This window comes from Camelus bactrianus, chromosome 2, assembly GCF_048773025.1.
Source record: "Camelus bactrianus isolate YW-2024 breed Bactrian camel chromosome 2, ASM4877302v1, whole genome shotgun sequence".
Taxonomy (NCBI): domain Eukaryota; kingdom Metazoa; phylum Chordata; class Mammalia; order Artiodactyla; family Camelidae; genus Camelus; species Camelus bactrianus.
In genome coordinates this window covers 92,873,453-92,887,233 of record NC_133540.1, presented here as the reverse complement: position 1 = coordinate 92,887,233, position 13,781 = coordinate 92,873,453, and positions in this window count along the sequence as shown.

The following is a 13,781-nucleotide window of genomic DNA, read 5'->3' as shown; positions in this document are numbered from 1 at the left end:
TAGTGACCTACGCCAATACATTTAATTTTGCTGATACAAAGTGCTGCATCTAACACAATATTTGATCAAGCCATGAATATAGGATTAAGCAGGAAAGGTAACTTTACTAAGGTCTTTGTCAGAAATCTTAATCATCATCTAAGGAAGCAGATTCTCTGGGCACAGTAGTTTCATGATCTTCTTCAGGGAGGGGAAGCTCCTCTTTCGCCTTGGTAGGTCCACTTAAAAAGATGAACGTTGGAGGTCCTACTTTCTAAATGATAACTGGTACACACCCTTTTGTGGTTTTCTCTTTTGGTTGAATTCTGTTAGTATTAATTTCTTCTGACTGAGTACAAGGGCCCCCAGTAGATGAAACGAGCAGCCTCAGCATCCTCCCACAGAGTTGCTGAAGGGCAGGCAAGCAGAGGGAGAAGTGGTCCATGAAGATGCCCCTTCTCACACTGGCTTGCACATGGTGTATATGCCCTCGACTGAGTGTGCGTGACACATACAACATGAGAGTTTAGAGTCTGGAACATCATTTTGAGATATGGGCCCTCATCAGAGTGGGAGGTCCTGTCTTCTCTCTCTGTTTGTAGGATGTCCCCAATTATCTTTCTGTACCCTGAGACCACCGGCTTGACAAATGACTTTTACCTGGAGTTAGCCAAGGTGAATGGTTTGAGGCATAATCCTTCACAAGACCACCCTCACTCTTGATGCCAACTGCAAGTTTGAGGGGTTCCCAAAAACACCCCCAAGTTTGATAATTTTCTAGAAGGACTCATCAAATTCACTGAAAGCTACTATGCTAACCATTATGCCTTATAGAGAAAGGATACAAATTAAAATCAGCCATGGAAGAGACACGTGGGGCAGAGTCTGGGAGAGTTCCAGACATGAATCCTCTGTTGCCCTCCGTATGTGTTCCTTCTTGGCGTTGATGTCTGACAATACTCAGAGTATCACCAACCAGGGAAGTTCAGTTGGACTTTGGTGTCTACAGTTTTTAATGGGGCTTCATTACAGAGGCATGTTTGATTGACTGATTGATTGATTGTGCACATGGTTCATCTCAGCCTCTAGGTCAACTGAGACAAATGACCCAAAGCCTCCACCCGGAATCACATGGTAGTCTTTCTGGCACAGCCAGCCTCACCCTAAGATTATCTGGTGTGGCCAGCCCTGCCCTAAGACCTAGTGTGACCAGCAGCCACACTAAACAAAGAGCCAATGCCCTTCACTATGAGGCAATTTTAAAAGGTGACTTTATCAACTTGTTATTTACTCTAGTGGAATCGAAATATTGTAGCATTATATCTTAACAGTGTGCTGCTACTTTCTCTTCTTTAGCTCCTATAAACTTCCATTAACAAACTACCCACTGCCGCTGGGTAATAGAGGAAGGGGCTCTGGGAGATGCAGGCATTGATCAAACTTGCCAGTGGCACCCAGGCACTCTGGCACTTTGTCATATGGACACTGTATAGTCTCCCAGGGCTGCTGTAACAAATACCACAGACTCAGTGGCTTAAAACAACAGAAATTTCTTCTCTGGAAGTTCTAGAGTCCAGAAGTCCAAAATCAAAGTGTCTGCAGGGCCACAACCTCTCCAAGAGCTCCAGAGGAGAACACTTGCTAACCCCCTCCAGCTTCTGGTGGCCCCCAGCGCTCCCCGGCTTCCTTGCCTGCATCACCAGTCTCTGCTTCTGTGGTCACACAGCCTCCTCTTCTTCCTGTGTCTGTGTCTCCTCCTTTTCTGTCTCTTTTAAGGACACTCATCTTAGATTTAGGGCACTCTGCAACCCAGGATGGCCTCATCTCAGATCCTTAACTTAACAGCTTCTGCAAAGACACTTCTTTCAAGTAAGTTCATACTCACAGGCTTCAGGGGTTTGGGGGCATGGACATATCTTTTTAGGGCTCACTACTGAACCCACTACAGACACCAATCAATCTCGAGGAACAAGCACAAAACTTGGCAGAGAAGATCTGCCCAGCTAATCTTTATTTTGGGGGACTCCCTGGGAAATCTTCCTTTAGCACATCCAGGACCAATATCCAGCTTGTGGGGAACTGTATGTAGTCATTTAAATTCTGAAAGATTTCTCCTCCACCTCTCAAACCCCCACCACCACCACCTGAAGCTGACATTCTCCCTCCCTTAGGTCACCCTCTCAACCTTCCCACAATCCCAAAACTAAAACTGTATGGCCTGGCACATCCAGGGGCCCCTAAAACTCTGTCCTAGCTCCTGCCCATCCACAATGATCAGTCAGTGCCCATGCCTTACCACAGAATTAAGTATTTAGAATATTAGCCCTGACTATTTCCATGCCAACAAGCACTGGTCCATAGTTCAGAGATTATAAACTTCTTATAAATTGTATACATATTTATAGATTTATTTATACATTATTTATCTATTTCTACCTATATTTATTATATTATATATTATATTGTAACATAGTATTACATATGTTAAACTTATATTGCTTATATATTTATATAATATGTTGCTATTTATATTAGTATATTAAATTTATTTATTGTAGATATAAAATTAATAGATTATAAATTTATATTTATAAATTTCTGATAGGTTTTATGGAATTGATAAGTTTTAATAAGTCCTATAGAAAAGAAAAAGCTTCTGTGAAAATATCAAAGGTTTTCTAACATTAATTGAATACCGGCTACGTTCCAAACACTGGGCTAAGGTCTATGAATAACATCTCCATAATAAAAGCCCCAGAGCATGCACTTCGGTCATATTTTAAAACCCAGGGGGACATTTCTTTTCTATGATGATTTATCCAAAGCTCAAAACAAATCTACAAAATCCTAAGATACTGCAGAAAGAATCATTCTGTCACAAAAGTTCCTGGACCATACAGGAAAAATTAGTTCAGGTCTATGGAGCATTGACAGTGAGGGAGAAAAATCAAAGGAAAATCTTCAGATTTCAGAACTGGAAGCGAATCTGCAACACCAACATCCCCTAACTGCCAGAAGCCACTTTAGTAGCCTGACTCCGCAGCTCTTCGTCTTCTGCTGCTACCTCCCAGCAGTCCAGTACCTTCATTAACGGTTTTGTAAAATGATTCTTCTATATTTCAGGTCTAAACATCCCTTTGTACTTTTTCAAGACAGACACAATCCCTCGGTGTATCTTTTTTCCAATTCAAGGATCCCAGTTCCTTTTACCACTTTCCACGGTCATTTTTGGCCACCTTTTATCCGCCTTGGCCACCTCTTCTAGAAATACAGTAGTTTCACATGTCTCTCTATAATGAAGTGCTCAGAACTTGGGTGGTAATTAAGACAGCAAGCTCTCTAGAGTCAATTAGTATCCTAGCCCTGCCACTAAATAGATGTGCAAACTGGGGAAATTACTTAATGCCCCTTTGTTCAGTTCTCTCATTTTGTAAAATGGGAATGATAATAATATTATTATTGTTACCTGTCCCTATAGGTTTGTTGTGGAGATTCCATGAGACATAGTGTATAAAGCCCTTCGGACAGTGTACGGCACACCGAGAACTCTAGTGTTAGCTACCAGTACCCAGACAAAAAACCCCAGCACAGTGGGACTATTATCTCCACTGATCTAAAAACTGTCTCAGTGACTAACAGACCATAGATCACATGAGTATTTTTTAGCAGCCACCTCACACTATTGTTGACTAGTAAACTCACAGGCAAACTAAATTCCCTACTTTCTTCTTCTTCAAATGAACCCGTATTACGTAGCCTACACATATATAATATTTTTAATAAAAAGTGTACACTTTGCATTTGCTTCTACTAAATTCATTCTGTTTATTTTGGCCTATTATTCCAGACTGTCAAAGTCTTTTAGAGTTCTTACTCTTTCATACAGTATGTTACTTTTTCTTTGGCTAATGTGTTTTTAACCCAATCTAATAAGCATATTATGAATGTCTTCACTCAAATGTGGAAAAGCTAGGTTAAATTTCTAGGCATATTTCCCTAGAGACCTTCCTTGAAACTAATACAGACTCTACATCAACACTCCTTGGATCTAAATTTTAAATTGACTACAAATCCTCCTTACCATTATAATCTATCCCATGCAAGGATGTCATGAGGGGCTCTGTCAAATGCCTTACCAAGATCCAGACGAACTACGTAAATATTTCCCCCGGTCATCCCTGTCATAACACTACCCTCTCACTTCTTAACTCCTAGTCTCCATCAGCAATCAAAATCATTTACCTGTTTGCCATTTTAAAAGGCTCAACCATTGCTGGGTCCTTATTTTGCAGGTGCTGTGCAAGGTACAGGGAACAGACCAATGAATGTGACCTAGATCTGTCCACAAGGAATTTAGAATCCATGAAGGACAGAGAAGCAATCAGACAATTATAATGGGTATAGTCTCATGGGTGAAATAACATGGGTAAGCGCAGGAGGCCGGACGCTTCCGTTACTATGGCTACATAGACATCGTCTAAAACTTAGCAGTGTAAAGCCACACACTTCTTATGTGTGGACCAGGAGCTGAGGGGACAATGCAGACATCTTCTCTCTGCTCCATGATGTCTGAGGTCTCAGCTGGAAAACCTGAAGACAGTTGATGCCAGATGTAATTAAGTTCCTCTCCACACGGGCATCTTTTATGTGATCTTCAACAGGAGCTAGTCTGAGCTTTCTTAGAGTACAGCGGCTAAGTTCCAAAGATGAACAGAGAGGGAGAGAGAGAGAGAGTGCGCGAATGTGAAAGCACCAGGTGGAAGATACGCCATCTTCTTGGGACCTAGCTTAGAAGTCACATAGCTTCGCTTCCATGGCACTTTATTCATCAAGATGGTTACAAGGTTGTGGTAGGGGGAGGGGGAATTGGATGAAGGTGGTTAAAAGGTACAAACTTCCAGGCATAAGATAAATAAGTAATAGGGATGTAATGTGCAACATGATTAACACAACTAACACTGCTGTATATTATATATGAAAGCTGTTAAAAAGTGTAAATTCAAATAGTTCTCATCACAAGGAAAAATGTGTTTTTTTCTTTTATTTTGTATCCGGATAAGATGATGGATGTTCACTAAACTTTATGTGATAATCATTTCATGATGTATATAAGTCAAATCATTATGCTGTACACCTTAAATGTGTACAGAGCTGTATGTCAATAATAACTCAATAAAACTGGAAGAAAAAAAAGACAGTTACAAAGTCCCAGTCAGCTTCAAATGTCACTGGCGAAGCCCATTAACAATTCCCGGGAAATAAACATAGAACCTGGGTAATAAAATAATGTCTAAGCCTTTTTTCCTTTGTGCTTAGTCTAGTTCCACTTGCTCACAGGGCGCCGTGACTGGAGCTCCTAGTGCAAAATGGCTGCGCCTGACGCTGCAGCTGGAGGGCCGTGTGCAGGAGCGCTGCACACAACCCCACAGTTCAAGATGGGATGTCGGACTGTGTGCAGAGACGCCGCACCGGCCGAGCTGGGGTGCAATGAGCAGCACAGCTGCACCCGACTCGCAAGAACCACCCCCGCCCACGCCGCCAACAGCCCTGGAAAGCAGCCCCACCCACCAACAGCCTGTCAGGCACAGTGTGAACTCTAGAGCAAGAGCTCGCATCCCTACGTTCTTTGATCAGAGAATAAAGCTTTCCTTTGCTTCTGAACCCAACTCGATCTTGTTCTGTTGGCTCTAATGACACCAGGCAGGAAGGCCCTTGTTGGGGACTGACTCAGAAGGATAGGTAACAAAATTTTGGTGACCCAGATGGGACGCACTATGGCCTTTTCACCTGCACCTATCCACTAGGCTCCAGAGTCACCCCAGGTCCAGCAGGAGGACAGCAGAGGCTTTGGGAGATTCACTTGAAGATGGCTGACTCTGGTCTCTGAGTTCACTGGGACAGGGGAGAACGGTGGTAGCCTTCAGCCAAATTTAGAGCAACTCTGCCCAGCAACCCAAAACCTGGGTGTGGTGCACACACAGCACAGCCCCCAGAGTAACTGCCCCTTTAAGGGATCACACTGTGGCATCATTGGGGATCGGGACAGAAACTCACATGTGTCTGCCCACTGCCCCTGGCTGGCCTTCCCGTGGTGCTGGACACTCAGGGACCATGTGGACCTGTGGACGAGAGGGAGCCAGGACAGTCTTGGCCACTATCTCACCAATAGTGCCATCCCCTTTTCCCTTGTTTAAGGCAGTAACACCTGCACCAGGGCTTTTTGCCCTCCTTGCTGACCTCCAGAGGTCAATGGTAGCATTCTCCATAGTCACTTTCAATTTGGTAAAGGGAAGTGGCCAGCCCTGTGAGCCAAAGAGGCAAGACCAGGAAAAGGCCCAGGTAATGAGGACCACCTGGATGCTCGATCTGAGTTCAGGAAAGGCACCAGGGATGCCCCAGTGTGAAAGAGTCCCAAAGCAGGTACTGGACCAGTGACTTGACCTCTTCTGGTCAGCACTAGTTTCCCTGAAGTGGGCAGGGGAGCCCTGTGAACTGCTCACAAGACCAGGAACCCCATTATCAGGAAGCCTTGTGAGCTGCTGGCAAGAACAGGCACTGCCCAACATCTCCTCTCCCTTCAGCTTGTGAGGTGAACCTTGGATGATTATCAACCGAGATTCCATGGGCTCTTCTCCCACTATCAGTACAGAACACCAGATGCCCTAGCCATCCAGGGAGTACCCCATGGGAACCCCTTGTGCTTTCAGCTCTCACCTGGCAGGAAGACTGAAAATTCCTCCTTCTCAGCCTAAAGGAGGCAAGAAAAGACCCCCCACCTCAGACAGCTGTGCCCCTCCCTAATGGACCAAGTTCATCAGGAACTAACATGGCTAACCTGCTCTGACCTGGAGGAGACCCCATCTAAACTCCTGTTGGGACATTCTGATTGAAGTGGGACCAGCTCTCTCAAGCATGGGCTGTTCAGACGTGGCAATTGAGCAGTCTCAAATAATGAACCCAATTTGGACCACAGAACCAGTGGGAAGACAGAGGCTGACCCATTATAAAAATATGATCCTAAGGGGAATCTAGGCAGCAGGAAAGAAACCTGTTAATTGGAATACAATAAAGGAAACCAATCAGGAGCCAACAGAAAACCCTTTGGCATTCCGAGAGCACTTAAGGGGACACCTCCAAAGCTAGACCACCACTGACACTGAGTCACCGAAAGGGAATGCAATGTGAGGTCACATTTCATTTCCCAGCCTGTCCCCGACATTAGGCATAAACTTCAGAAACTGGAAATAGAACCAGATACCCCTACCTCTTGCCCTGTTGAGGTTGCCAACAAGGTATTTAATAACCAGGCTATAGAAGAGGTAAAGTCAGAGAAATAAAAGGTCCAGAGGCAAACCCACCTACTGGCTATTGCCTTCTAATGTCAACTCAGTCCACATAAGAATCTGGACTAACTTTGATGAGTGGAGGGACAGCAAGCCAAGCAAACTAGGATTCAATCAGTGCACCATACGTAAACTGGAAGACAGAATGCCTTCACCACCCTCAAAGGGGGATGCAAATGCAGATCCCAGCCCCAATCTATATTATTGGCTGGTTGAGGTCATGGTACGTCCTGGCATGAAAAGGATAATCTGTTGGATAGTTGAGTCATGCCCCATCTACACACTGAACAGCTCCAACACCAGACCCCTCCAGAGGCCCTGAGATAAGGCCCATTCAGACCAGAGGGACATATGCTGGAGGAGATTGTCAGATTGACTTTATTGTCGTGCTTGGAGTACTGGGCAATTTCAGCTGTCTCTTGGTGCTAGTAGACACATTTTCTGTATGGACAGAAGCATTGCCTACTAAAACTGAAACGACAGCTGAAGAGGCTAAGGCATTACTAAAGGAAATAATCCTCCGATTTGGGCTCCCAGGATCCCTAGAAAGCAATAATGGTCCAGAATTTGTGTCTCAATGAAGGAAATAATGAGTGCCCTGGGCATAAAAAGGACTTTGCACTCAGCCTAAAGACCCCAATCACTGGGGAAAGTAGAGAGATCCAATCAGACCTCAAAACAGGCCTTAGCCAAACTATTGAAACTCAAGAAAATTACATGAAGTTGCTTTTAATTGCCCTGCTCCGCAAGCAGTCAGCCCCAAGGTTAAGTGCGTTTGAACTCCTATATGGTGGACCCATTCCCCAAGCCCAAGAGAAGGACCCCAGTGACCACCTGAAATGGAACAATTCAGTGTGCCCTCCAGGAAGGAGAAACCATGAAAGCTCTCACAGAATATGGTGATCAGGTGCTGCCTGCTCTCACAGACCTGGCCCTCCATCCCTTCCGGCCAGGAGACCAGGTGAACCTAAAAGCCTGGAAAAACTGGCAGCCTGCAAGCAGCTCACTCCTAAGTGGAACAGACCCCTTGACTACTCGTGTGAACCTCTCTTTGACCTGAAGCTTCTCTTCCAAAAAAAACAACCAAAGCGGGTAAGCAGGGAGATTCAGCCATGGCAGTGGGCCTCCCCATCGGAGCCCATTCCCTGCAGACAAAAGACCTAGAAACCCTCATTTTTAGGAAAAACTGGACAGCTGGCCATTGTTCTCTTGCTAATATTTGGGCTGTGTATCTTAGACGGTCTGGTAGTGTTTGTCTCAAAAAAGGTTAGACAAATGGTGGTTTCTCAGGGATGCAACAGTCCGGGCTGAGGCCTGCAGATAACCAAGCACATCTAAAGGCGGCTGCAGAGCAGCTCTGCTCCTCGGCTCGGGGTTATGATGACGCCCACATCAGCAGAAGCAGCGACAGAAGACAGACCCGTGCCCCTCAGCGCCCCTCAAGGACGAGGAGCAGAACAGAAGACAGAGGAGGGGCTCGTCACTGGCAAGGCCCGCTAACAACTCCCAGGAAATAAGAATAGAATCTGAGTAATAAAATAAAGTCTGACCTTTTTTGGGGTCCCTTGTGCTTCGTCCGGTTTCACTTGCTCCCAGGGCGCCGCGTACAGGCGCCTTGAGCCCGGCCCTTCAGTTTCTAGTGAGAAACAGCTGCGCCTGACGCCACAGCCAGCTTCACCGTGTGCAGAGCCGCTGCGCGCCGCGATACCAGCTGGAGCCCAAGCAGCACGCATGCGCACAGACTTGTGAGAACTCTGCCCCCTCCTGGAACAGATCCCTGTAAAGCAGCCCCACCCACGGCCCGCCGGGGAGAGCGTGTGCTCGAGAGTGTGAGCTCACACCTCTTCATTCTCTGATCAAAGAATAAAACTTTCCTTTGCTTCTGAACCCAGCTCGGCCTCGTTCTATTGGCTCACACAACACTGGGCAGGACCTTTGTTGGAGTCCAACTCAGGACAGTTGGTAACACAAGGAAAGGGAAATAGACTCCACTTACTGATGACAGTGGCAAGGTTGTGAAGAGCATGTGGCACTGGAAATACTGCGGTAGCCATTTGGGGCAATACAATCTGCCCCACTGTGTGAACCCATAGAAATGACACATAACCTAACCTGGGAAGCAGGGAGGGAAACAAAGTGTGAATCATGAGCCACAAGGCAAAAAGTACCCTGAAATTCAGTAAGTAATGTGAAAAATAGAAACACAATGTACAGCCATATTGAAATCTCAAAAGACCACATACTCTTATAAAAGATGAAATAGGTGAGTGAGAAGGGGATGAAGGCTGTCTCTCACTTCTGTCCAGACCTGGGCAGATCTTGAGCTGGTCTGGCTTGTTCCCCCTTAGGAGCAATGACTTTCATTTGCACACTATCACCACTTCTCCAGGTGCCTAGTGCTGCACTCTCCATTTATAGGTAGCCAAGGGCATTAAGAGGGCATTGAGGAAAGAGGGAGTTCGGGTGGAAGGTGGAGTTGCCCCACAGAGGGGGATGGGTGAGGGCTGAGCAATGTCCTGGGGCACAGGCCAACTTGCTGCAGGGTGCTGGCTATGAATGGTACCTAATCTGCACCACCCGGCCAAGAGGATAGCTCACATGGGTCCTCAACTCAGGCAGTAGACTGTGACTCCCAGAGGGACAATGAAGAGTTTTTAGATGCCATCTTCTCCTTTTCATCAGGCACCTCCCTCTCAATCTCTCCAGCTGAGAAATCTTTATCTTGCCTGAAGGGAGCAGAAAGAAAGAAAACATGTATTCTTCTAAATATCTTACCTAGGGGGAGGGTATAGCTCAAGTGGCAGAGCACATGCTTAGCACACACAATGTCCTGGGTTCAATCCCCAGAACCTCCTCTAAAAATAAATAAATAAGTAAACCTAACTACCTACCCCTCAAAAAATAATAATAAAATAATAATTAATAATAATAATAATAATAATAAAATATCCTACCTTATTAGTGAACTGTGGCATTTATATTTAAAAAACAAATATTTAGCACCTTTGTTCTCTGGTTTTATACTGTCTAGCTCAGCGCTGTCCAGTAGAAACAAAACAAGGCACCAATGTAATTTTAAATTTTCTAATGGCCACGTTAAAAAAGTAAAAAGAAAGAGATCAAGTTAATTTTAATAATGTAATTTGTTTAATGAAATATATCCAAAATGTTATCATTTCAATATGCAATCAACATAAAAATGATTAATGAGGTACTTTTAATCCTCTTTTTCCTACTAAGAAATCTGAGGTGTCTTTTACAACACATATCATTTCAGATGCTAAGTACTTGACTGGTTTTTAAATTTCATATAATGTAGAGTCGAAAAGTAGATACACATATCCAAGTTGGCCCAAACATAATCAAAAATCTTCCGATAACTGAATTCAGTATCAGTTTTTTTCATTTAAGTTAATTTAAATGAAATAAATTCTTGCATTCAGTTCTTTAGTCACACTAGTCACGTGCCGGGGTGGGGGGCATCCTCTACTGCACGTGCAGGTCTAGATGCCTGCACTGTGCCGGGTGGAAGAGCCTCAGAGAATAAGGAGCAAGGAACTTTTTTAACCGGCTGGAGGGGCTGGGGTTATGCACAGAGCAGTAAACATTCTAAAAGTCTCCCCAGCACAACAATATTGTACAAAATTAGAGGCTATTCAGCACCAAGTTTAAAATTCTAACATTACCAGATATCAAATGGTCAAAACAGCAACATACTCGATAGAAACGTCTCTTATGAATGATCAAGGCCCCTCCTGGAAACCCCAGGCTGGCGTGGGGTTGCAGCGCCGAGCCAGTTCTGGCGAGGCCGGAGCCATTCCAGCCAGGACAGGGGAGAACTCTCCTCCCTCGTCCCCGAGCACAACAGCTGACTGGCGTTTCTCTCCTGCTCTTGACTGGATTCCTGTTCCTCCTAATCTAAAATGTGATTAAAATGAATTGCTTTCTAAATCTGTTATGTAATTTGTATGTAATACCCTTAGTATTGGGTTTGAATACAATTGCAGTAAGATACACTAATTGATTCGTTTAATTTTATTTTCCATCCTTTGAATGGAAGCCTCTGGGACTCAATATGTAAAGTGATATGCAAATTGGGACTTTGATGCAAGAAGACTTGGCAGTTTTTTTAAACAGGACTCAAGCATTACTTGGAATCATTTAAGAGAGTAATTTCAAGCAAAGCAACCTCTACTTGTCCTTCTGTGTGATTAAATTTTGGTGTACACAAACATATGTACAAAACACACTCAGAACTACTGAATATTAATTGAAGATATAGGTCAAAGAACAATTGTATTTCCCCAATGATTTTTTGATCCCTAACCCTAATATAAAATAGGATAAGGTTTTACAGGTTCATGTAACTTTCCATAGAATGGAAGAAGCAGAGGATAGTTACAAAAGAGAAATCAATCCATCAGCCACTAATGAGCACCTTCTTTGGATTAATAATAACAGCTAACGTTTATTGAGTGCTTATTATGAGATAGGCACTGTGCGCAAATTGTATCTGGATTATTTTCCTGCTAGGGACTCAGTAAGGAGCTTTCAAAGATTCATGGATAATAAAACACATTCTGTATATCCAAGGAACTTAAAATTTAAGCACCAAAGTTTAGTATCAACAAAAGGTACTATGGGAGTTGAGAGAAACTTAGTTTTCTGTTTTCCGTACTCCCAAGCTGTTGCTGTGGATGCAAGCATGATTCTGATACTAAGAGACAACTTTAATATGCAGCTAAGATGATTTTAAAATAACTGTTCTTCATCCTCCACTTCCTTCTTCCAAATAAATGCCCTTTTCCTGGGTTCAGAGAAGATCACAAATTTCAAGCCATGAGTGTAATCTCTCATTGTTGTCACTGTTTCCAAACTGTGGCTCACACAATAACAGCGTCGGCAATTCCATTGCTCGCCGCAGTTAATATATTTCAGTATGATCAAACCATAGTTTACAGGAAATTGCTATACTATTGATGTCATGGATGAGGAAATCAGTACATGAGATAGCCAAGCCCTAGAAATCTGAGAAAATGAGAAGCTGGGGGGGATGAGCTTGTTTGTTGTTGAGATAACATTAACAGCGTGAGTGCCACGGCTAAGATTTCAGCTTAGAGATGATGGGTAAAGGCAGAGCAACAGCCTCAGCAGTGAAGGAGAGGCTCCCTGGGTCTAAATGCCATTGGAGGAGTGAGGTGAGCTCTTTTCTAGAGACATGAGAACATTCAGAGGCCACGTGCAGTTTGGAAGGTTTTGTTCAGAATTTTAGGAGTGAAGGTGTCTGCATTAGGCTGCTTGGGATGCTGTAACAAAGTACCTTAAACAACAGAAATTTACTTTCTCACAGTTCTAAAGGCTGGGAAGTCCAAGATCTTGGTTCTGCATGGTTCTGTCTCTGGTGAGAGCTCTTTTCCTGGCTTACAGCCACTTTCTCGCTGTGTTTTCATACGGTCTTTTTTCAGTGCTTGCGCATGGAGAGATTTTCTCTCTCTCTCTCTCTTTAAGGCCACTAGTCCTACAGGATTAGGGTCCCATCTTTAGGAATTCATTTAATCTTAATTACCTCATAAAATCCCCATCTCCAAATACAGTCACATTGGAGGTTAGAGCTTCAATCTATGAATTTGGAGGTGCTGTCAATGAGGAGAGACACAGTTCAGTCCATAGCAACGTCTAAACATCAAGAAATCCAACTTTATCATCTTTCAGATGAAGAAACTAAAGTTATGCTTTTATGCACTTTTTTTGAGCAAGAACCAGGGGCTGAAAATAATACAGTGAGTGCCCTAGTGACCCAGATCCTAAAATGAGGAACTAAACTATCTGTGTAGGCTGTGCTGAAAAACTGGGAAACCATGCAAATGTAGTACATGGCTCCCACTGTCAAGCTACATGAGACAAGACAAAGAATTCACATATGTGTTGAGGATGTTGGGGAGACAAGATGTCAATGCAAGAGAATATTGTTCCTGAGCTGCAGTGTCCCTCCTCCTCACCTCATGGGGGAGAATCATGGGGGACTTTTTCCCCAATGAGAGATGCAACCAAAACTTGGCCGATGACTCCAGGAATTTGGTGGACACAGAGACTGGTGCCTGACTCTCAAGAGAATAAATCTGAAGTTGAAAGACTACAGCTAGACTAGACTGCAGCTAAGGGGAAAGACAAAGGTCCCTGCAAGGAGATGGCTGAACTTCTCACCAAATAGGACCACCCCACGGTGTGACGTGACTTTGACAAAGGGGTAAGAACCTGTAGTCAGAGGTGCCCTGTGCAGGACCCTGATGAACACACAGAAAGGCCCCCATGAGAACAAGAACCAGTAACTGTGCACCTGCTGTGTAAAGATCTCCTGGTGCCACATAACTCCTCGTCCCCTGTCCCTTCCATCCCTGAGCCTGACCCAGAAGAGATCAGAAGCAGCAACTTGCAGAATGGGGGGGGTAGTTAATGTCA